Consider the following 26,951-nt stretch of genomic DNA (forward strand, 5'->3'; position numbering starts at 1 on the left):
GAGACGACGCCTCCTCTAATCCAACATCGAGCATATGGCCCGATGCCGACGATTCAGCCTAGCACTTCCGTGCCTCGACCACGCCTCTGTGCCTCTTCTAGCACTCATCACCATTTCACGTACTTTTGGATTAAAAATTTTATGACGTTTTAGTTAATTTAATAATTAAATAGATTTTTATGAAAGTATTTTAAGAGAGAGTTGTTTTCGTAAATCCTCTACAGTTTCAAAATCCTACGGGCTTCAGTTCCTTTCTACATAATTGTCTAAAGTAGCCCTCTAACTACCTACATATAACAATTTAAACAAGTTTAAGAATAAGAGAACTTACATGGTTCGACGTCGGAGACTCGGTGTGCCGCTCAGCAAGACTTCCCCTTTTCCAAAATATTGTAATCAATCAAAACTACATACATATATATTTAAAACAAAAGAAATCAAGTAATAAGGCCCACCCACAGCCCGCGTTTTGCAACTGTGCTCTGATACCAATAAAAGTAACACCCCAAACTCGGCCCGGATGTTATGGCCGGACCTAGCACATCACATTGAAGTTTTTACTGAAACCTTGTTTTCATTGAAAACCCTTCCTTGAAAAAAATATGAAACCTAATAAACTTATTAAACTCTCTTTTCAATCACAAAAATCTATTTATAACATATGATTTTATGAAAACCTATGAAAACCTGTCATTTTGAAATTTAGTTGTGGAAATGTAGTATAAAAAAAACTAAGGTTTAGAAAATCCATGTTCAACTTCTCGTAATTACAACGCATAAAATAATAATCCAAATAATAACAAAAGGAAGCTTTATTACATTCCGGTCCGAAAAATACTTAATAAAATAAAGAACTTATATGCTTTTAAAAGAGAAACAAGTCCAAGTTTTCTTGCTAGCTGGCCACTCGGAGTCTATCCAACCATCAAACCTTCTACTGAGCATCACCTGCAAATAAAATAAAGGAGGGGGTGAGTTTTCACAAACTCAGTGTTTACATCCCTCAACGAAAATAAGCATTCAAAAATCATCATACATCAAACATGCAATGCAATCCCATCCTAAAAATCCATCTGCTACACACCAGCTCCGTCCCCCATCACATTATGTGGGGATATAATATCGACCCACCCAACTCACACATCAATGGTAGCCCAGTTGCGGAACTACCTACATTTACATATTGGGCTTAAAAACCGTCAGTGGATCCATGATAAATCGTAAATTATACATATTTTTTGCCCCATGTTTAATGCATTTTATGGATGATTTATCATTAGAATTAGTGAATTCATGTCCTATGCTTTTCATATTTTTACATAGGAGCATAAGAATAAAAGGAATGAAAAAGCAAAATAGAGAAATAGGCCAAAGTACGAATCAACACGCCTGGACTTCCTTACACGGGCAGACCACACGGCCGTGTCAATTGGCAGACTCAAACACGGCTGAAGTAACGGCATGGGCGTGTCACCGGCGTGTTTCTGCTGAGCCAAGTTAGTTCAATTCAGAAAAAGCCACTTTTGAGGTTTCTAGGCATTCCAAAGCTATAATACACATAGAGGAGGAGGAAAGTGAGACAGAGAAGAAGGTAAGGAATACCCTAAGGAAGTCGATTGATCCATCTCAGAAGTCAGATTCATCATAAAGACTGAAGATCTCTCCTCAATTTCCCTTCAGGAGTTTTGGGTTTTCTTTATGTTTTGATTTCTTTATTCTTCTGAGATGTTTTCTTATTTAGTTATGAACTAAATCCCCTAAATACCTAAGGAGAATGAAACCTAAGACGAATTTTATTATTATTTTTTGCATCGTATGATAAATTTTTAACTTGCTCTTAATTATGTGTTCTTAATTCTTGTTTTGATATCCAGGATACTAACTCAAGACACGCTATTATTCAGAGGAGGAATAGACCATGTCTAAGAGTACATTTGCCATAATTAAGTGGAGTTGATTGCACGCCTAGAAATAGGGTGACAAGATTTTGCCGGATTAAAGTGAAACCTAATAAGGGGATCTATAGATCGAGTTAATGCAACCCTAGAATGTTAATTAGAGAGAAGTCTCGATTATTCAATCTAGGGATTAGACGTTATTAGTCTTGAATAGGGATAATAACATAACTTAGGGATCTCTACGGAACAAGTTGAATGAGTAAATCGTCCGATTCGGAGCCAGAATAACAAGTCTAGGTGGATTTTTCTTAGGTATTGTCTCAGGTCAATCGATTTTCCCAAAAGCAACTTCCCAATTCTTTTCTTTGTGCGTTCTTAGTTTAAATAATTAGTTAATTAAAATGAACCCCTTTTATTCTTAGGCTAGATAATAAAAAGATAGTTATTACTAGTACTTTTGGTTCCCTTGGGTACGATATCTCGGTCTGGTCGTTACTATACTATTGTTCGATAGGTGTGCTTTCCTTTTCGTCGTGATAATAGTTAGTCTAGGTTTGATCTTCATAACAAATATTTATTACTTGTTATGAATCACTGCGATAAAGTTTTGGCACCGTTGCCGGGGAACTGAAATATTAGGAACACTAAATTTTATTACTTTAGCCATTTATTTTCTTGCAATTTTATTTTATTTTATTTTTATTTATTAACTAATTCTTTCTCTTGGCAGGTTTTTTATAGTTTATGACTAGAAGAAACCCATCAGGACCATTACTTTTTGACGAAGAAATCGACCGCACAGTTCGCAGAAATCAAAAAGAGATAAGGAGCAATTTACGATACACAGAGAACGAGCAAGAAGACGAAACTCAACCCCCAAACGAAGAGATGGCTGAAAACCAAAATAATTAGCTACCTCCTGCAATTGCTGCTAATTAAAATCCTACTCCACGTACTATGTATGACTATGCTAAACCCTCTTTAACAGGAACTGAATCTAGTATAGTTAGACCTGTTATTGCTGCGAATAATTTCGAACTAAAACCTAACACTATTTAGATGATACAGTAGTTTGTTCAATTTGATGGCTTGCAGGATGAAGATCCCAACACTCACTTAGCAAATTTCCTGGAATTTTGCGATACATTCAAAATCAATGGCGTTTCTGATGATGCCATTCGTCTTCGGTTATTTTCCTTTTCACTGAGAAATAAAGCTAAACAGTGGTTGAACTCGTTACCACGAGGGTCTATCACTACTTGGGAACAAATAACCGAGAAATTTTACTAAAATATTTTCCACTGGCTAAAACGGCTAAATTGCTTAATGATATCTCTTCTTTTGTGCAGATGGGTTTAGAAACACTTTATGATGCATGGGAGAGATACAAGGACTTACTGAGAAGGTGCCCTCACCATGGGTTACCGCTTTTACTACAGGTTCAAACATTCTACAATGGTGTGAATCCCTCAACAAGAAAAATGATTGACGCAGTTGCTGGCGGAACTGTCAACAATAAAACACCAGAAGATGCCTATGAATTTATAGAGGAAATGTCACTGAATAACTATCAATGGCAAGTTATGAGGACAAAGCCAACGAAAACAGCTGGCATTTATAACATCGACTCAGTTACTATGCTTTCAAATCAGGTAGAACTTCTCAATAAAAAGATTGACAGTTTGTAGAACTTCTCAATAAAAAGATTGACAGTTTTCTTACTTCTACGCAGGTACATCTAGTAATGACGTGTGACTCAAGCGGAGGAGGTGTACATTTAGAATACTAATCCGTCAATCCTACAAATGAAGAGGAACAAGTCAACTATATAGGTAACAATAACTTTAGATCTCAAAATAACCTATACAGTAATACTTATAATGCAGGTTGGAGGAACCACCCCAATTTCTCCTGGGGTGGTCAAGGGAATCAAAAGCCACAAAATCCTCAGGGCTTTCAATAGCCACCTTATCAACAAGAGAAGAAGCCGAACCTTGAAGAGATGCTCTCTAAATTCATCTAGGTGTTAGAAACCCGTTTTCAACATACGGAGACAGCACTTAAGAATTAACAAGCATCGATCCAAAGACTCGAAACTCAGATAAGCCAGCTTTCCAAACTAATCTCGGAAAGACCATCAGGAAATCTACTTAGTAATACCAAATCAAGAGAGCATGTCAAAGCAATTACACTAAGGAGTGGGAAAGTGTTAGCAGAATCTGAAAATAAGTCAGCACAAGAAGCCGTGGAAAGCGAAAGGAGGAAAGTAAAACCTAAAAATAGTGACAAACCAGTACCGGAGGAATATACACCACCGGTTCCATATCCACCAAAATTAAAAAAAGATCGCATTGATGCACAATTCGGTAAGTTTCTTGAACTTTTTAAACAATTACATATCAACTTACCTTTTGTTGAAGCTATCTCGCAAATGCCTACATACCAAAATTTTTGAAGGAGCTCTTGACAAATAAAAGGAAGTTCGAGGACTTATCTACAGTAGAACTCAATGAGGAATGCTCCGCCATACTCCAAAATAAGCTGCCAGCCGAACTAAAACACCCAGGAAGTTTTACTATCCCTTTCTTAATTGGTAATCTGAATATTGAAAAAGCACTAGCTGATTTAGGCGCTAGTATTAATATGATGCCGTATAAAATGTTCAAACAACTTGGTCTTAGGAACCTAAACACACTAGGATGAGTATTCAATTAGCCGATAGATCTGTTAAATATCCTAGGGGTATTATAAAAAACATACTCGTAAAAGTAGATAAATTTATATTCCTTGTTGATTTTGTTGTGCTTGACATGGATGAAGATGTGGAAGTACCTTTAATTTCAGGACGCCCATTCCTAGCCACTGCTAGAGCTATGACTGACGTGGGTGACGGTAAAATGGTACTTAGAGTAGGTGACGAGGAGATGATCTTTAAAATTTATGATACTATGATATTCTCTAGGGAACAGGATGATTCATGTTAGTTCATTGACTCTATTGATCATATTGCTAAAGACTCTTTTCAGGAAATTGTACAAGAGAAGACGATAGAACCATGTCCAGCACAAGACGAGGAGATAGGTGAGGAACCTAATAACCATCCATCAAGACAAGTATAATACGAGGGTATTAAGATCAACGATGAACTTAAGCAAAAACCCTCGATTGAGGAGCATCCCAAACTGGAACTTAAACAATTATCAAACCATTTAAACAATTATCAAACCATAGCATGGAAAGTTTCTAACATTAAAGGAATCAGTCCTTCTTTTTGCACCCACAAAATTTTAATGGAAGATGAATACAAACCATGTGTACAACCTCAAAGACATCTGAACCCCAACATGAAAGAAGTTGTAAAAGCCAAGGTAATTAAACTTCTAGATGTTGGAATTATTTATCCTATTTCGGACAGTTCTTGGGTAAGCCCAGTGCAGGTTGTCCCCAAGAAAAGAGGCATGACGGTTGTGACCAACGAGAAAAATGAGCTAATTCTAACAAGAACGGTTACAGGATGGAGAGTTTGCATAGACTACCGAAAACTGAATGACGCCACAAGAAAAAATCACTTCCCCTTGCCATTCATTAACCAAATGTTAGAAAGACTATCCGGACACATGTATTACTGCTTCCTAGACGGACTCTCTAGTTACTTCCAAATCCCGATAGCCCCTGAAGATCAAGAAAAGACGACATTCACATGCCCATATGGTACGTTCACTTATCGTAGAATGCCTTTCGAATTATGTAATGGCCCTGCTACTTTTCAGCGCTGTATGATAGCTATATTCGACGAGTTCGTGGAAGATATCATGGAAGTCTTCATGGATGATTTTTCAGTATTCTGTAACTCTTTCCACCTCTGCTTTAAAATTTTAAAATGATTTTTAATAAGATGTGAAGAAACAAACCTTGTGCTTAACTGGGAAAAATGCCACTTCATGGTTCAAGCAATACTAGGGCATAATATTTCTAGTAAAGGGATTGAGGTAGATAAATCTAAAGTAGAAACAATCAAGAAATTACCACCTCTTAGTTTAGTTAAGGCTATTAGAAGCTTTTCAGGACATGCTAGTTTCTATAGAAAATTTATTAAGGATTTCTCTAAAATAGCTAAGCCTTTAACTAAATTTTTAGGAAAAGATATGCCTTTTAACTTCGATCAGGAATGTTTAGAAGCATTTAATACTTTAAAGGATAAATTAATTAATGCTCCAATTATAATTGCACCAAATTGGAACTTTCCATTTGAACTAATGTGTGATGCGAGCAATTTTGCAGTAGGTGCAGTACTGGGACAACGAAGAGACAAGCATTTTCAACCTATCTATTATGCCAGCAAAACCCTAAAGGCTGCACAAGAAAACTATACTACTACAAAAAAAGAGTTGCTAGCTGTGGTTTGTGCTTTTGATAAATTTCGATCATATCTCATATTGTCTAAAGTTGTTGTTTACACTGACCATTCCGCCCTTCGCTATCTTTTAACTAAAGCCGGTGCAAAACCTTGACTCGTTCAATGGATTCTCCTTTTGCAGGAATTTAACTTGGAAATTCAAGACAAGAAAGGAGCCAAAAATCTCACAGCTGATCATCTGTCCAGGCTCGAGAAATTGAATTCCAGAGAACTAGATGACGTGGAAATAAATAATTCGTTCCTTAAAGAATAATTTTTTGCTATATCTAACTCTGAGGTACCCTGTTTTGTAGACATTGCGAATTTTTTAGCTGCTAACATTATCCCAAAAGGGTTTACACACCAGCAAAAGAAGCGATTCTTTAATGATGTGAAAAACTACTTTTGGGACGATCCATTTCTGTTTCGCAGATGTGCAGATGAAGTCATTAGAAGATGTTTTGCAGGATCAGAAATATCAAAAATATTTGAACAATGCTACTCAGGGCCAATCGGAGGACACTATAGTGGAACATAGACCGCACACAAAATACTTGAATCAGGTTTTTATTGGCCTTTGTTATTCAAAGACGCTATCAGGTATGTTACTTTATGTGACAAATGCCAATGGACAGGTAACATATCTAAACGTTATGAAATGCCTCAAAACTATATGTTTTCTTGTGAAATATTTGACGTATTGGGTATCGATTTCATGGGCCCATTCCCCAGTTCATTTGGAAATAGATATATCTTAGTAGCAGTTGACTACATCTCCAAATGGGTAGAAGCTCAAGCTCTACCTACTAATGATGCTAGAGTAGTAATACGTTTCCTTAAAAAACTCTTTTCAAGATTCGAAACACCTAAAGCAATTATCAGTAATAGGGGCACTCATTTTTGTAATACCCAATTTGAAAAAACCCTTAAGAAATACGGAGTTCATCATAGAACGGCCACCCCATACCATCCTCAAACTAATGGACAAGCCGAAGTAGCAAACCAAGAACTCAAACGGATCCTTGAAAAAATGGTAGAATCAAAGAGAAAAGATTGGGCAACAAAAATAGACGATGCCTTATGGGTTTACAGAACCGCTTTTAAGACTCCTATAGGGACATCACCTTACAGTCTTGTTTATGGAAAAAGTTGTCATCTCCCATTCGAACTAGAGCATAAAGCTTTTTGGGCTATTAAATTTCTAAACCTTGATCCCGAACTTGCAAGAAAAAACAGGTTGATGCAATTGAACGAACTAGATGAATGGCGAGCCAATGCATACGAAAATTCATGCCTATACAAGGAAGCAACAAAGCGGCGCCATGACGCTCGTTTAAAGCAACAAAAACAATTTGAAATTGGGGATCTTGTCTTACTATACAACTCAAGACTCAAATTGTTTCCCGGGAAACTAAAATCACGATGGTCAGGACCCTTCGTAATCCAATATGTTCATCTATACGGCACGATAGAGGCAAGTCACCCATCATATGGTACTTTCAAAGTAAACTGAAAACGTGTAAAACATTATAATGGTGAGGATTTTATAGTCGATGCAGAGGAGCTATGACTCCACAAGCCGCCCTGAGTATACTAACAAGGTAACAGTCAAGCTTCGACTATAAACAAGCGCTTCTCGGGAGGCAACCCGAGTACTAACCATTTTTAATTATTTTCAAATTTTAAACATTTCGGTCACTAACAGAGTATTTGAAGCACAGGTTCCTAGCACCACACGGCCTGTAACACGACCGTGCTTAAGGCCGTGTGCACCAACACAGAGGGAAATACGGCCGTACGATACGGCCGTGTGATACGGCCTTGTATGTAACACCCCAAACCTGGCCCAGACGTTACGGCCGAATCCGACGTGCCACATTGAAGTTAAAAATCCCCGTTTCGTTTTAGCGCTTTAAAACCAACTTTTGTTAAGCCTAAGCAAGTGAATGGAAGCTGGGCACCAAGTAGGAATCCGTAACAGAGGAGGTGAGCCATGAAGGCTGCTTAAGTACCAAGCTCTTCAATTGGATCCAATCCTAGACATGCCCACAATCATTGCCACACTAGATTATAACGAGTTGAAATTTCTTTGAGTAGATATCTTTGATAAATTGAATATTCATGGCGTTGTGTTATTTTGAAAACAAGTATCGTTTTGAAAATGCGTCCTAAGTCTAGCCCATTTGAATTATTATCAACCAAATTAAAGTTATTAAAAATAAAATACTCCCAGAAAGGAAAGAAAATAAAGTTAAAATGGTCTTATTACAACCCAAAAATAAATAGTAAATAAGATAACTAAAGAAAACCAGTAACTTGTTTCAAAGCCCAAAGGCGATTACTGTCGCCACTCTGAATCCCCTCCGGCTCCAAGTCCCCAAATCAAGGCTCACTTGCAAGGTTAAAGAAAGGGGTGAGTTTGGAACTCAGTGTGCAACAAGCCCCTTTCAGAGCCCAAAACAATATCAGCCTGCTGGGCCTAAGCCCAAATTCAATCTTAGCATATACTGGGCCAAAGCCTTTACATTATTCATGTCACTGGGCCAAAGCCTTTTCATTATTCATATCACTGGGCCAAAGCCTTTACTGTAAACGATATGGCCCATAAGCCCATTCAATAATACATGCAACATTAATGAACCAATGCAAACCCATTTGGGGAGACTACTCAACCCACCAACCGCTACTCTTCACCCGTACCAACCAAGCTCTCCATGTGGGGAATGACTCAACCCACCCAACCAAACTCTCCACTGGCACCATAGCTGCTTTATCATATAACTGGAGGCCTATCCTCTTTTAATAACTGGGGCAAAGCCCTTTTCGATAAACTGGGGCAAAGCCATTTCCGGTAAACTAGGGCAGAGCCCTTTTGCACTTCCTCTATCCATATAAAAACCCAACCCATGCATATATGAATTTATCATGTGCATATCATACATATCATGTGCATATCATGTCAAATCATGTATATCAAAATCTCATGCATCCAATTCATAATTAAACCCTAGGGGTATAATGGTCCTTTATACCTAAGGGCAAAACATTCATTTCCATATTATAAGGGTAATTTCGTAATTTTACCAAATATTAGGGTTCTCCATGTTCATTATCAGTTACTAACAACTTCATGTGTTTTGATAGTGATTCTAGCCCATTCTTAGCGAAATCGAGTTATTGGGCCAAAAACCCTTAATGGGCCCTACATAGCCGAATTAGTCATCTAGGCCCAGTTAGCCCTTTTCCATAACGGTCTAAGCCGTATTAACGCACAATCTGACAAGATTCCAATTTTTACCAAGTTTACCCAAATGGGCCCCGAAGCCCATTGGGCCAGATTTCAGCCCTCGAGGCCCAATTTACCGTGATGCTAAAAATCGAGCTCTTAGTTGTTCCAACGACCCTGATCATCAACTTAGCTAATCTAACTAACCAATGAGTGTTCGCTTGCTCACAAGTCCTCAAAATGCCAGAATTTCGTCATTTCGGCTTTTCAGCAAATATCGAGTTAAGCTACGAAAGAGGGTTCGTTACACACCTGATTTGCGATATTCCTTGACGAGATCTCCTACGCGATTTCTCCTATAATCAACCCCTTATAGATTAGATCATGTTAGTAATTAAACCAAATCCAAGACTACCTATTAACACTTACATATTTGGCCACCATCCATAATGGCCCTAGAATTCATACCTTTGCCGAAATTGATGACTAGATCTAGATTTAGTCACTCTGATGATCCAAGCTTGTCCAAATCGACACCCCACGCCTTGTTGCTCCTCCAACGTATCTATTCCACCATAAAACCCATAAAACAAATGAAAAAGCCTAATAAGGCTTATATCTCTAATCGGCCACCTCCCTAAACTATAGGGGTTTCGGCATTTGTCAATAGTTACTATTGAAATCAATTTAGAGTACGAATACTTACCACAGTTTCTCTTCTTGAATCCGTTTAAAGCCCAGAAGATAAAGGGATTTGCCACCAAAAAGTGAAGGAAAATAGAGAGTTGCTGATCAACAAGAAATCGGCACCACAGGTTTTGGCTTTTGTGACTTTTCGGCAAAAGTAAAGATAGAAGTAGTAGATGAACGGGAGGGAATAGTGAACAGGTTTCGGAAAAGAAAAGGAAGGAAAAGTGGATGGAAGGGTGGTGGTTCAGCTAGAGAAGAAGAAAGAAAAATGAATAAAAGAATAAAACTATGGTTTACAGAAGAAAACGGCGCAGCTAAATTCTAGAATGCCGAAAATACTACCCTAACACCCCTCTGCCGAAATCCCCTCCCTAATCCCCTCTAATCGGCTAACTCTATCTCCCTCTCAAATCCCTAAAATCTCTCCCCTTATCCCTCCTTAATCCATGCGTTTGACTAATTCAAACCCTCTCTTACACAGTTCCATTCGGCTACAACTCCTGCCTGCTCAAAGCATAAAAATTAACATCACCTTTGCCATCACAGGGAATCGAACCCAGGTCTTCCCCCAACCACTTACACGCCACCTTTTTAGCTCCCTAGTGGCATCACTTAGCCATTTTACTAGAGGCTCTTTTGTGATACATTTTACCCACAATTTTTAATAAGACCACCTATCCAAATCCCCTAACTCTTCAGTCCAAAATTCAAAAATTCTACAGGGTTTTGGCCAACACATGGGCCTTTCATAAGCCCATTTACACCCTCCAATTATGAATTTCTCAACCAAATACCAGATTTTAAAAACTTTACCAAAATCTCGAAAATCACGAAAAACCCCAAAATTAGGATGTTACAACTCTACCGTCGTTAAAGAAATTTCAGCCTCGAAATTTTACCTGATCAAAATAATTGAGGGTATTGTTGACGCATTGCTTCCTCGGTTTCCCAAGTAGCTTCTTCTTTGCCATGGTTTCTCCAAAGTACCTTCACTAATGGAACTGACTTCCTTCTTAGCACCTTGACGTCGTGAGCAAGTATTTGCACAGGTTCCTCTTCGAAGGTCAAATCTGACTGTACTTCGATTTCTGTAACTGGCACGATATGAGTTGGGTCAGAACGATATCGCCTTAGCATGGACACATAAAAAACATCGTGAATACGATCCAACTCTGGAGGTAACTCTAACTGATAAGCCACTGGCCCTATCCGCTTAATAATTCGATAAGGCCCAATAAACCGTGGACTCAACTTGCCCTTCTTACCAAATCTCAATATCTTGTTCCAAGGCGATACTTTCAAAAAAACCATATCCCCCATAGCATATTCAATATCTTTATGCTTCAGATCGGCATAAGACTTTTGTAGATCCGCTGCCTCCTTTAACCGATTCCTGATCACCTTAATTTTGTCTTCAGTATCTACTACCAACTCTAGACCAAGTACTTGCCTTTCCCTCAACTCTGCCCAACACGTAGGCGAACAACACCTTTGCCCATATAGTGCCTCATAAGGAGCCATATGAATACTTGCTTGGTAACTGTTGTTATACGCGAACTCCGCCAATGGCAAGTAATCCTCCCAACTGCCCCTACATTCAATAACATAACCCCTCAGCATGTATTCTAAAATATAAATGGCCCTCTCTGACTGCCCATCCTACTGAGGGTGAAAAGCCGTACTAAAATCCAATCGCGTTCCCAACGCCTCATGCAATTTCTGCCAAAACCGAGATGTAAACCTTGGGTCTCGGTCAGAAATTATTCATATTGGTACCCCATGCAACCGCACTATCTCTGCCACATACAACTTGGCCAGCTTCTGAAGTGAATAATCGGTTCAGACAGGTATGAAATGGGCAGATTTCGTGAGCCTATCCACAATTACCAAAACTGAATCCTTCTTGGAAGGTGTCAACGGCAACCCACTTACAAAATCCATAGTTACCCTTTCCCACTTCCAAAGTGGTATCTTTACTGGCTGCAACAATCCTGAAGGCAGTTGATGCTTGGCCTTTACTTGTTGACACGTCAAACATTTCCCCACAAATTCAGTCACTTCTCGCTTAAGCCCAAGCCACCAATATAGCTCTCACAAGTCTCGATACAACTTACTCCCTCCTGATGCATAGCACATGGTTCACTATGTGCCTCCCTTAAAATTATCAACCTCAAATCAGAGTCCTTCGACACATAAATTCTTCCTCAAAAACAAAGAACCCCATCACTATTCAACCTAACATCTGGATTTCCCCCTTCTCAACTTCCTAAAACCGAGAAACTAATGACTCATCCACCAACTGCTACTTCTTAATCTACTCCACCCAAGTTGGTCTCAGTTGTAACTCTGCCAATAAGCTTCTATCGTCATACAAACTTAAACGAGCAAACATTGTCTTCAATTCCGCCACAGTCCTTCGACTTAATGCATCAGCCACGACATTTGCCTTACCTAGATGGTACTCAATCGAACAGTCATAGTCCTTTAACAACTCTATCCACCTTCGTTGTCTAAGATTCAGCTCCTTTTGAGTCAGCAAGTACTTAAGACTGCTGTGATCCGTATAGATAATGTATCTCTCCCCATACAACTAGTGTCTCCATATTTTAAGCGCAAAAATCACCACTGCCAACTCTAAGTTATGAGTAGGATAGTTTACCTCATGAGGCTTAAGCTGTCGTGAAGCATAAGCGACCACTTTACCCTCTTGCGTCAACACGCAACCCAAACCTACATGTGACACATCGCTGTACACAGTGAAATCCTTACCAAACTCTGGCTGAATCAACACCGGCACCTTTGTCAGAAACCTTCTTTAACTTCTCAAAAGCCTCTTGCTGCTTATTTGTCCAAACAAATGGTGCTCCCTTCCTTATAGGTTTAGTTAACGATGCTGCCAACACAGAAAATCCTTCCACAAATATCCGATAATAACCTACCAACCCCAGAAAACTTTAGATTTCTGTTACTGACCTCGGTGGCTTCCATTCCAGAATTGCCTCAATCTTTCGAGGGTCCACCTTGATTCCCTCAGCAGACACAACATGCCCCAAGAAAGTGACTTCCTTCAGCCAAAACTCGCACTTACTAAACTTTGCATAAAGTTTCTTTTCCCTTAGCACTTGCAGCACAACATGAAGATGCTCATCATGCTTCTCTTCTGTTTTCGAATACACCAAGATATCATCGATAAATACGACCACAAACCGATCCAAGTACGGCTGAAACACCCGATTCATTAAATCTATGAATGCTACTGGTGCATTAGTCAAACCAAAGGGCATAACTAGAAACTCGTAACGACCATATCGAGTTTTGAATGTCGTCTTGTAAATATCCACTTCTTTGACTCTCAACTAATGATATCCTGATCGAAGGTCGATCTTAGAAAACACTGAGGCTCCTCTTAGTTGGTCGAACAGATCGTCGATTCTTGGTAACGGATACTTGTTCTTGATCGTCAGTTTATTCAACTGCCGATAGTTAATACACATTTGCATGGTCCCATATTTCTTCTTTACGAATAACACTGGTGCGCCCCACGGAGAAACACTTGGTCTTATAAACCCTCTATACAACAGTTTCTGAATCTGAGCTTTCAATTCTACCAACTCCTTTGGTGCCATCCTATAAGGCACAATGGACACAGGAGCTGTTCTAGGCAACAAGTCGATTCCAAACTCGACTTCTCTGTTTGGAGGTAATCCAGGAAGTTCCTCCGGAAATATATCTTGAAATTCTTTAATGGTCCTAACCAACTCCACAGTTATCCCTTCAGGTTCAACTTGACTTACAAATGGCAAGTACGCCTCACCACCTTTCCGAATCAACTTCTCGGCTCTTAAAGCCGAAACAACATTGGACAAATAATTCCTTCGTTCCCCTATGACCATTATCTCCTCATCTTTGGCAGTTCTTAGTACCATTCTCTTAGCAGCACAATCCAACATCGCCCTATGCTTAGCTAGCCAGTCCATTCCTAAGATAAGATCAAAATCCCCAAATGGCAGCTCCATCAAATCTCCTACAAATATCTTATCTTGTGTCTCTAAAGGCACCGCCCTAAAGAGTTTATCTACCTTAATCGAGTGCCCTAAAGGGCTTATCACCGATACCCTGCTCAGTCCATTCCTAAGATAAGATCAAAATCCCCAAATGGCAGCTCCATCAAATCTCCTACAAATATCTTATCTTGTGTCTCTAAAGGCACCGCCCTAAAGAGTTTATCTACCTTAACCGAGTGCCCTAAAGGGCTTATCACCGATACCCTGCTCACCGTCTCCTCGGGAAGCACACCCAAAGCCCCAGATACATCACAAGCAACATACGAGTGTGTCGAACCTACATCAATCAAAGCAGTGTAAGGCATGCTATGAATGAAGAACGTACTGGTTATAACATCAGGAGCGTCACCCTCCTCACGACATCGTGCAGCATAAACCAAAGCCGACTGTCGAGCTTCAGCATGTTCAGCACCCCTACCAGGTGCCCCACGTCCTCGTCCATTTCCATTGCCACCTCTACCTTACCCACAACTTCTCTGTGATGGTGGTCCTCCTCACTATGGTTGGACATCCCTTTACTCTGCAGCTAGTTCTTGAGCTGCTCTCTGAGTACATTCTCTGAACTTATGCTCCTTTAACCCACAACGAAAACATGCTTCAGTACATTTCCAGCACTCCCCTATATGCACCCTACCACAGTCCCTGCAAGCCTGCGGTCGAAAAGTATTCACTGGAACTGCTCGAACCGGTTCCTCCATTCTAGCTCTTTTAACATACCTATTTGTAGCACTCGAGGGTCCAGAATCCCTTCTAAATTTGGGTCGATCCTTCTCACGATTCTGCCGTTCAGTTCTCTTTACTTCCTCGGCTATCTTAGCTTTTTCTACCAACATAGCGAAATCACGCTCCCTCGGTGGAGCTATCAATATCCTAAGCTCATCGCGGAGGCCATCCTCAAAATCGAACATTGCGCTCATATTCAGTCGCAACTATCCCGCTGGCGTATCGACTCAGCCTCAAGAATTCTACCTCATACTCCGCAACAGTCTTATTACCCTGAGTCAGATTCAAAAATTCCTTTCGACGGGCATCCACATAACTAGCTCCCACATACCTCCCCTTAAAAGCAGTCTTGAACAATTCCCAGGTTACTCGTTCAATCGGGGTACTCTCCCTTACAGTGATCCACCACCGGTTTGCCTCGTCTCGTAGCAACGACACAGCCCCCTTCAACTTTTGCATTACAGAGCAATCTAAATCGTCCATAATCCACTCTGTTGCCTCTAGCCAATATTCAGCCACGTTTAGGGCTACTCCAGATAAGCCTCTAAAAACTTCTGCTCCGTTAGCCTGGAGTCATTCCGAGATGGATCCCCTATTCACTGTCCCAGTGCTAGCTCCAATAACTTTTTCTAAAACCCTTAACATTGCTTGGGACAAAGCATCGTCCCCCGCAGCTCGATCATATGACCCAGTCTCAGTTGCTTGTGGCACGGATGCCTCCCCAGCTGGCCTATGCCCTGAGGATGAAGATTACACTTGCACCCTTCCGCGACCACGTCCTTGAGTTCCTCTTGCACTCATGTCGAATTATCTGATTACGAATTTTATGACATTAGTTTAATGTTCAATTACGGGATGTCTTCTGGAAATTATAATAGTTCAAGGATTTTTTTTGCAATGTCGTAGCCTAGCTACAGTCTCATTCCTACTGTTTTACAGCTCTACCCTATCCAAAGTATCATAGTAGGGTCTCAGTTCTATTCATAGCATCATTATCACGTAACGTAAAAGAGATTATACTTACAGACTTGGTGCCGGGGATTTAGTGTGTCAATTCTTCGGTTATTAAATTTTAGAAACCCAGAAAAACTTAAACCATTTTAACATGTATACCTTGTATAACATCTTTGGAAAGAACTTTTCAAAACCATTTCCAAAAATACCCCTCTTAGGCCTAAGTTTTTGAAAAGATTTTCGGACCCGATCCACAGCCAAGTTGTTACAACCGGGCTCTGATACCACTAAATGTAACACCCCAAACCCGGCCTAGATGTTACGCTCGAATCCGACGTGCCACATTGAAGTTAAAAATCCCCGTTTCATTTTAGTGCTTTAAAACCAACTTTTGTTAAGCTTAACCAAGTGAATGGAAGCTGGGCACCAGGTAGGAATCCGTAACAGAGGAGTGAGCCATGAAGGCTGCTTAAGTACCAAACTCTTCGATTGGATCCAATCCTAGACATGCCCACAACCATTGCCACACTAGATTATAACGAGTTGAAATCTCTTTGAGTAGATATCTTTGACAAATCGAATATTCATGGCGTTGTGTTATTTTCAAAACAAGTATCATTTTGAAAACGCGTCCTAAGTCTAGGCCACTTGAATTATTATCAACCAGATTAAAGTTATTAAAAATAAAATAATCCTAGAAAACGAAAGAAAATAAAGTTAAAATGGCCTTATTACAACCCAAAAATAAATAGTAAATAAGATAACTAAAGAAAACTAGTCACTTGTTTCAAAACCCAAAAGCGATCACTGTGGCCACTCTGAATCCCCTCCGGCTCCAAGTCCCCAAATCAAGGCTCACCTGCAAGGTTAAGGAAAGGGGTGAGTTTGGAACTCAGTGTGCAACAAGCCCCTTTCAGAGCCCAAAACAATATCAGCCTGTTGGGCCTAAGCCCAAATTCAATCTCAGCATATACTGGGCCGAAGCCTTTACATTATTCATGTCACTGGGCCGAAGTCTTTATTGTAAACGATATGGCCCATAAGCCCATTCAATAATACATGCAACATCAATGAACCAATGCAAGCCCATTTGGGGAGACTACTCAACCCACCAACCGCTACTCCCCACCCGTACCAACCAAGCTCTCCATGTGGGGAATGACTCAACCCACCCAACCAAACTCTCCACTGGCAGCATAGCTGCTTTATCATATAACTGGAGGCCTAGCCTCTTTTAATAACTGGGGCAAAGCCCTTTTCGATAAACTGGGGCAAAGCCATTTTCGGTAAACTAGGGCAAAGCCCTTTTGCACTTCCTCTATCCATATAAAAACCCAACCCATGCATATATGAATTTATCATGTGCATATCATACATATCATGTGCATATCATGTCAAATCATGTATATCAAAATCTCATGCATCAAATTCATAATTAAACCCTAGGGGTATAATGGTCCTTTATACCTAAGGGCAAAACAGTCATTTCCATATTATAAGGGTAATTTCAGAATTTTACCAAATATTAGGGTTCTCCATGTTCATTATCAGTTACTAACAACTTCATGTGTTTTGATACTGATTCTAGCCCATTCTTAGCGAAATCGAGTTATTGGGCCAAAAACCCTTAAAGGGCCCTACATAACCGAATGAGTCATCTAGGCCCATTTAGCCCTTTTCCATAAGGGTCTAAGCCGTATTAACGCACAATCTGATAAGATTCCAATTTTTACCAAGTTTACCCAAATGGGCCCAGAAGCCCATTAGGCCAGATTTCAGCCCTCGAGGCTCAATTTACCGTGATGCTAAAAATCGTGCTCTTACCTGTTCCAACGACCTTGATCATCAACTTAGCGAATATAACTAACCAATGAGTGTTCGCTTGCTCACAAGTCCTCGAAATGCCAGAATTTTGTCATTTTGGCTTTTCGGCAAATATCGAGTTAAGCTACGAAAGAGGGTTCGTTACACACCTGATTTGCGATATTCTTTGACGAGATCTCCTACGTGATTTCTCTTATAATCAACCCCTTATAGATTAGATCATGTTAGTAATTAAACCAAATCGAAGACTACCTATTAACACTTGCATATTCGGCCACCATCCATAATGGCCCTAGAATTCATACCTTTGTCGAAATTGAAGACTAGATCTAGATTTAGTTACTCTGATGATCCAAGCTTGTCCAAATCGACACCCCACGCCTTGCTGCTCCTCCAACGTATCTACTCCACCATAAAACCCATAAAACAAATGAAGAAGCCGAATAAGGCCTATATCTCTAATCGGCCACCTCCCTAAACTATAGGGGTTTCGGCATTTGTCAACAGTTACTATTGAAATCAATTTAGAGTAGGAATACTTACCACAGTTTCTCTTCTTGAATCCGTTTAAAGCCCAGAAGATAAAGGGATTGGCCACAAAAAAGTGAAGGAAAACAGAGAGTTGCTGATCAACAAGAAATCGGCACCACAGATTTCGGCTTTTGTGACTTTTCGGTAAAAGTAAAGATAAAGTAGTAGATGAACAGGAGGGAATAGTCAACAGGTTTCGAAAAAGAAAAGGAAGGAAAAGTGGATGGAAGGGTGGTGGTTCGGCTAGAGAAGAAGAAAGAAAAAAGAATAAAAGAATAAAACTATGGTTTACAGAAGAAAATGGCACAGCTAAATTCCTAAATGCCGAAAATACTACCCTAACACCCCTCTGCCGAAATCCCCTCCCTAATCCCCTCTAATCGGCTAACTCTATCTCCCTCTCAAATCCCTAAAATCTCTCCCTTTATCCCCCCTAAATCCATGCATTTGATTGATTCAAACCCTCTCCCACAGAGTTCCATTCGGCTACAACTCCCACCTGCTAAAAGCATAAAAATTAACATCACCTTTGCCATCACAGAGGAATCGAACCCAGGTCTTCCCCCAACCACTTACACGCCACCTTTTTAACTCCCTAGTGGCGTCACTTAGCCACTTTACCAGAGGCTCTTTTGTGATACATTTTACCCACAATTTTTAATAAGACCACCTATCCAAATCCCCTAACTCTTTAGTCCAAAATTCAAAAATTCTATGGGGTTTTGGCCAACACATGGGCCTTCCATAAGCCCATTTACACCCTCCAATTATGAATGTCACAACCAAATACCAAATTTTAAAAACTTTACCAAAATCTCGAAAATCACGAAAAACCCAAAAATCAGGATGTTACAGAGCAATACGACCATGCGAGAACAGGGTAAATGATTTCCCCAAAACACGGGCTGTGATAAAATGCCACGACCGTACGACATGGCTGTGGTCTAATCTGCCAAATAAACACGGGCGTTAGACACGTCCGTGCTAGCACCCATGGTCAAACACTGTCAGAATGACACAGGCATGTGAAAACCTACACGCCCGTGGGATAAGCGAACCACGCCAGACACGACTGTGCCACACGATCACATAGCGACATGGCCTACACACACGGGCGTGTGAGAATACCGTGTAGTGACATCTTCATTTGTGACAAACACGACTGAGTCACGTGACACACGGGCGTGTGCTCCAGCCATGCCACTTGAATAACTAGAATAATTATCTTATTTTATTTTCTTTTATTTTTAAGATTCATTCTTTTTTAAGATTCATTTGTTTTCCTTAAAAAATAAAACAACAACAACAACAAAACGGCTTACCTTTAGAGTCCAGCTTGCCATCCAAAGTATCTTCAATACTCGATCTCACCAATCCAAGGATATCATCCGTTCATCATACAGGAAGTTTCACTTCTCCCCCTATCTTATTTTTATACTCTAATATCTATCTTTGTACATTGAGGGCAATGTACATCTTAAGTGTGGGGGGTATTTATTTCATTATCAGAAAATCCCTGAATAATTACCTTGTTCTCTTGAAAGGCTCTCATATCATATTTAGGATAAATTTTGATTGATTTATGATTTTGATTGATATATCTCGAATTAAAACATAGGCATTTATGCATTGATTGTTTAAACTTTAAGACATTAGAGAATCAAGCATGATAAGTTGATTTTTAAGAAATTAAATATAGGTTGTTTCCTAAAGTCTAGGTATTACTTTGAATAAGAATTCACGAGTCTAAACATCAAAAAGCCATAATTTTTGTGAGATTTTTTAGCCTTTTGAGCATCTATTCATCCTTTCATGCTCACTTTTATTATTGCTTTGAGTGCGTCAATATTGAACTATTATTCTAGAACTTGCTTGATTATGCATGTCGAGACCACACCGTTTGATTTGATATGTCAAAATGATTAAGGCACTTAGGATTAACCCACTCATGCCATGAAAAGCCTACCTCCACGATTAACCCCTAGTAAACCCCCTTGAGCCTAGCCATTCCTTGTATTACCCTTAATATTAACATTAACCCATTATTGTTGAAACCCCCCAAATTAATTTGATCCCTATTTTTTTCGAGATCTGAGTTGGAAAAGTCGCTTAGCTATGTTTTTCTTCTTTATCTAGTTCTTTAAAAAAAACTATGTATACATATTAGTAATTCCATATTCTGAGAAGAAGCTCTATTGTACGAAAGTGAAGGTTAACTCTTATTCTAGTTAGGCAATTTTTCAATTCAATCTCGATTCTAACCCTTTCTTTTAGCTTGTGACCACACCCCTTAACCAAGCCGCACTACAACCCTCTAAAGACCTTTTGATTGATGTATCATCTTAAATTACAGTGGTGGAGATTTGATTTTCATGCAAGCCTATGGTAATGACTTTTCATTATTGACTATTGAGTGCTTCGTTTATTGTCCTTAAACACCTCGATTGATTTAAGTGAATCTTTAGTGAGGATGTGAAACTCTGTGATATTCTGAATCAAAGGTAATTACTTAGATGCGAAGAGACACCTATGTTTGCATGATTAAATACTCAACTTGGAATGTTTGAAACTTTTATGTTCTTTTAGTCAAATTCTCAATGTATGATTACCTATGGATTACTTTGAGATATTATCCATAAGAATTATAAGTTTAGAAGAATTTATTTGGATTATGAGTTGAGGATTTTGCTTGAGGACAAGCAAATGCTTAAGTGTGGGGGTATTTGGTAAACCATAAATTATACATATTTTTACCCCATGTTTAATGCATTTTATGGATTATTTCTCATTAGAATTAGTGAATTCGATGCTCCTAATGCTTTACTTTCATATTTTATACTTAGGAGAGCATAAGAGAGTGAAAGGAATGAGAAACGGGCCAAAAACGGAGAAAATGGGCCAAAGTACGAAATCAACACGGCCTGGACCTCCTTACACGGGCAGACCACACGGCCATGTCAATTTGGCAGACTCAAACACGGCCTGAAGTAACCGAGCATGGGTGTGTCACACGGGCGTGTTTCTGCCGAGCCCAAGTTAAGTCCAATTCAGAAAAAGCCACTTTTGAGGGTTTCTAGGCATTCCAAAGCCTATAAATACACACTAGAGGAGGAGGAAAAGTGAGACAGAGAAGAGGGTAAGGAGTTACCCTGAGGAAGTCGATTGATCCATCTTAGAAGTCAGATTCATCATAAAGACTGAAGATCTCTCCTCAATTTCCCTTCAGGAGTTTTGGGTTTTCTTTATGTTTTGTATTCTTTATTCTTCTGAGATGTTTTCTTATTTAGTTATGAACTAAATCCCCTAAATACCTAAGGAGAATGAAACCTAAGATGAATTTTATTATTATTTTTTGCATCGTATGATAAATATTTAACTTGTTCTTAATTATGTGTTCTTAATTCTTGTTTTGATATCCAGGATACTAACTCAAGCCACGCTCTTATTCAGAGGAGGAATAGACCCTGTCTAAGAGTACATTTGCCATAATTAAGCGAAGTTGATTGCGCGCCTAGAAAGACACGCTCTTATTCAGAGGAGGAATAGACCCTGTCTAAAAGTACATTTGCCATAATTAAGCGGAGTTGATTGCGCGCCTAGAAATAGGGTGACAAGATTTTGCCGGATTAAAGTGAAACCTAATAAGGGGATCTATAGATCGAGTTAATGCAACCCTAGAAGGTTAATTAGAGAGAAGTCTCGGTTATTCAATCTAGGGATTAGACGTTATTAGTCTTGAATAGGGATAATAACATAACTTAGGGATCTCTACGGAACAGGTTGAATGAATAAATCGTCCGATTCGGAGCCAGAATAACAAGTAAAGTCTAGGTGGATTTTTCCTTAGGTAGTGTCTCAAGTCAATCGATTTTCCCAAAAGCAATTCCCCAATTATTTTCTCTGTGCGTTCTTAGTTTAGATAATTAGTTAATTAAAACGAACCCCTTTTATTCTTAGGCTAGATAATAAAAAGATAGTTATCACTAGTACTTTTGGTTCCCTTGGGTACGATATCCCGATCTTGCTGTTACTATACTATTGTTCGATAGGTGCGCTTGCCTTTTCGTCGTGATAATAGTTAGTCTAGGTTTGATCTTCATTACAAATATTTATTACTTGTTACGAATCACTGCGATCGATCCACGATTGTTAAGCAACCATGGGATCCTCATATACTTCCTCCGTTCCATACTTCCCAACCCATATGCAACCTAAGCATAATATCATATATATGCAGCAAATATGCGTGTCACATCCATAAAATTTACATTCAACACCTAGGGGTATTTTGGTCATTTTTTTCCCTTAGAGGCATTTCGGTAATTTTCTTTTTAATACGGTTTCCATTTACCTCGGCCCATTAACAAATCCCGTGAACTAAGATGAACAAATACTATGCACTAGGTAGGATTCCAGAGAAGAGAAGGTGAGTCATTAAGACCGCTTCAGTACCAAGCTCTCCCTATATCAAATCCTAGACATGCATATACCCGTTGCCACACATTAACCCTATGACTTGTCCACGGTCATAATATATTAATTAAGTTTTATGTAGTTATCATATACTAAGCCCAAAACCCTACGTACATGCGTATGGCCCACTTGGCCCAATCTAATTTATATGGCCTATCGGCCCGATTCACATTCATATGACCCATTAAGCTCAGTTTCATATTCATATGGCCCATTAGGCCCAAATCACCTTTATATGACCCGTTAGGCCCAAATCACCTTATATTCATGCTCACACAAATTTTCTATCACATAGCATCAGTTATCAAATTTTGCCTATTGTGAGCCCAACAGCCCATCGGGCCCATTAAGCCTATTCTGGCCCGATTGGCCAATTCACAGCCCAAGTCCATGTAGTCACTGTAACGCCTACACACCCGAGACTGTTGCCAGAGTCAAGCTTGAGGTGTTACTAAACTTAATTTATCATTTAAAGAATTTTAAATCAATTATTCCAACTTTCGCAATAAACTGTCAATCTGCGACACAGTAGCTTAAAAATTCATATCTTGAGTTCCGAAACTCGAAATTAAGATCTATAAATTTTCCCTGAAACTAGACACATATATCTATCTACTAAGTTTTTTCTATAATTTTTGGTTGAGCCAATTAGTACATTTTATTAGTTACAGTTTACCCTGTTTTAGCATTCAACTACTTTGACCTCTGTTCACTATGAACCACTTTTCTCTTTGTAAAGAATCAAAAGACTATGCTGTTTGTTTCCCTTAAAACTAGACTCAATAAGGAATCTGTACCTATAAAGCTTGACTTCTAATTATTTTTTTACAATTTTCAGTGAATTTCTAAAGTCAGAACAGGGGATTCAGAAATCGTTTTGGCCTTGTTTCACAAAAATTTAAGTATCTTATAAAATATAACTCATTTACCTATTTCATTTCCTTCATATGAAAATAGACTCATAATGATTAGATTCCATAACTTATTCATCATTTAATTCCGTTTCAACTATTTTTAGTGATTTTTCAAATTCACGTCTTTGCTGCGGCAATATTCTGTTTTATAGCAAATTTTACTTTGCTATAGATTTTCATGGACTAAACAGCATTTTAAATATACATGACATCAAATATGATTTAGATTGGCCATTCCAATGGGTAATCATTTACAAACCGTTTTCTTACCAAACCATAACCATATCATAAGATCATTCACACAAAGTAAGTATAGTGCTATACATGCCACACTCAAAATATAGAAGCCATTTTACCAATTTAGGGCTTCAAATAGTGTTAACGAGCCTTCGACCTATCCCGATTCTCAAGTCGGCTTGTCAAAAATACAATGAATAAAAAGGAGGGAGTAGGCATAAATGCTTAGTAAGTTCACACACAAATAACAAGTAACATGATCATGCAATCCAACATAAACATCATTAAGACACTCATATCATAAGAATACTTACTATCTTACCACAATTTTGTCTTACCAAATTCTCAACCAAGGATTAAATTCATACCTGTTCATTTTCACTTCTTCAACACATTCCTTATCTAATCACTTTCATTTTAAATACTCTTGCTATTCTCTTATGATTCTCCCGTTGGACACATTGGAATATAATTTCAGATACGCGGATAGTGTGCACGTAAGTGCTATACATATAGCTAAACAAGCTCAATAGCTTCTGAAATCTATGTAGTCAAGCTATCATGTAACCCGCCCATAAACGAACTCAGACTCAACTCAACGAGCTCAGACGTTCGCATCCATAAGTGAACTCGGACTCAACTCAATGAGCTCGGATGCCTAGTTAGATCTCACGAACTCAGACTCAACTTAACGAGTTCAGAACTCAACCATCCTAGTGACATGTCACTGGTACCCTAATCTATTCCCAAGGTTCAAACGAGATTCTTCTCAATTACACATTTTGATCGCCTTCTTTGAAATATAGAAACCAATATTTGCTAGCATCTCATACTTATCAAGTTGTTCATATAATTTGCATATTATCAAACAATAATTCACAAAGCATAATATTTCATGGTAATAAATATCATATCTTATAAATAACATTAAATCACTTAAAATAAAAATTATGTTACTTTATTTACGCATGAACTTACCTCGATACAAAATTTTAGCAATCGAGCCTATTCCTTGTAAACTTTGTTTTTCCCTCGATCACGACTTGAATCTTGTTTCTCTTGATCTATAATACCAAATTAATTTATTTAATACATACAGTCATCAAAACAGTCCCTAGTACGAACTTTGGTAAAATTACTATTTTGCCCCTAAACTTTCACATATTTACACTTTTTCCTCAAGGCTCGTAAATTAAACCTCATCCTATTTTCTTATGTTTTATGACATGCTGATCATTTTTTCCTTCTATAGCAACATCAAATTCACACAATAACATGTACTTATGAATATTAGGTATTTTTACCGATTAAGCCATTTTTCTCGTTTTCAATTAAAATCGAGTAGCACAAGTTGTCTAACATAATTTAAAACCTCATTTTCTATCATAAAACACCAAAATACAAAAATTTCACCTATGGGTATTTTTCCAAATATGAACCATTGGTTGAATTATTGCTAGCATAAGCTAAATCGAGCTTCTGGGATTCCAAAAACATAAAAATCATAAAAAACGGGGCTTGAAATCACTTACTATGAAGCTTGGAAGTTCAAGAAACCCTAGCTATGGAGAGGGGTAAGGTTTAGCCAAGGTAAGAAGAAGATGAACACATTTTGGCCTTAATTTCCCTTTTAATTAATTTTAATTACCAAATGACCAAAATACCCTTAATACCTTTCTTTGAAAATTTTCATGTACAAGCCCATTTTTGTCCAAAATTTTAGAAATTGGTCAATTTGCTATTTAAGACCTCCTCATTAATATTAAAAAGCAATTTCATACTAAAAAATTCTCAAATGCAAGTTTTGCAAATTATTTGATTTAGTCCCTAATTTCAACTTAAGCACTTTATGCATAGAATTTTGTCACAAAATTTTCACACAATCATGCAATCATATCATAAACCTCAAAATAATTATAAAATAATTATTTCTATCTCAAATTTGTGGTCACGAAACCACTATTCTGATTAGGCCCTAATTCAGGATATTACAACTCTCCCCCCTTTAAGGATTTTCGTCCTCGAAAATCTTACCAGTAAACAGGTGTGGGTATTGATTTCTCATGGTTTTCTCAGGTTCCCATGTAGTTTCTTCTACCCCATGATTTTTCCACAATACTTTCATGAGAATGACAATTTTATTTCTTAGTTGCTTGACCTCTCGAGCTAAAATCTTAATCGGTTCTTCTTCGTAAGTCATATCCGGTCGTAGCTCAATTTCTGTCGGTGAAATTATATGTGAAGGATCCGAACGATACCGACGTAGCATAGATATGTGGAACACATTATGCATCTTCCGTAATTCAGATGGCAATGCTAACCGATAAGCTACTGGTCCAACTTTTTCAATTATTTCATACGGTCCAATAAAACGCGAACTCAACTTGCCCTTCCGTTCGAATCTAAGAACTTTCTTCCATGGAGACACTTTTAAAAATACCTTATCACCAACTTGAAACTTGATTTCCTTTCATTTCAAATCCGCATAAGATTTCTTTCTATCTGAAGCAGCTTTCAAACAATCTCGAATCACTTTCACTTTTTCTTCGGTTTCTTTTATTAGATCAACTCCATAAATTTGATTTTCCTTGAGTTCAGTCCAATACAATGGCGTTTGACATTTACGACCATACAATGCTTCATAAGGTGCCATCTTCAAACTCGTCTGATAACTATTATTATAAGCAAATTCCACCAACGGTAAGTACCTTTCCCAACTTCCTTGAAATTCCAATACACAACATCTGAGCATGTCTTCAAGAATCTAAATTACTCTCTTTGATTGTCCATCAGTTTGTGGATGAAAGGCAATGATGAAATTTAACTTCGTACCTAATGCCTCTTGCAACTTTTGCCAAAACCACGAAATAAATCTCGGATCTCTATCCGAAATGATTGACAAAGGTGTTCCGTGAAGTCTAACAATCTCACTGATATACAATTCAGCAAACTTATTAAGAGAATAATCCATACGTACCGGAATAAAATGAGCCGATTTAGTTAGTCTGTCAACTATTACCC

At 38.6% G+C, this 26,951-nt stretch overlaps 1 non-coding gene across 1 annotated transcript; it reads right to left on the reverse strand.

Annotated features, from left to right (window-relative positions):
* Positions 1-3,214: 3,214 nt before the first annotated feature.
* LOC121205723 (small nucleolar RNA R71) lies at positions 3,215-3,321 on the reverse strand. The gene has a single exon (XR_005900798.1). It is a non-coding gene; the product is annotated as a small nucleolar RNA R71 (small nucleolar RNA).
* Between the last annotated feature and the right edge of the window lie 23,630 nt (positions 3,322-26,951).

The sequence above is a fragment of the Gossypium hirsutum genome, chromosome A08 (assembly GCF_007990345.1).
Source record: "Gossypium hirsutum isolate 1008001.06 chromosome A08, Gossypium_hirsutum_v2.1, whole genome shotgun sequence".
In the NCBI taxonomy this organism is placed as follows: Eukaryota; Viridiplantae; Streptophyta; class Magnoliopsida; order Malvales; family Malvaceae; genus Gossypium; species Gossypium hirsutum.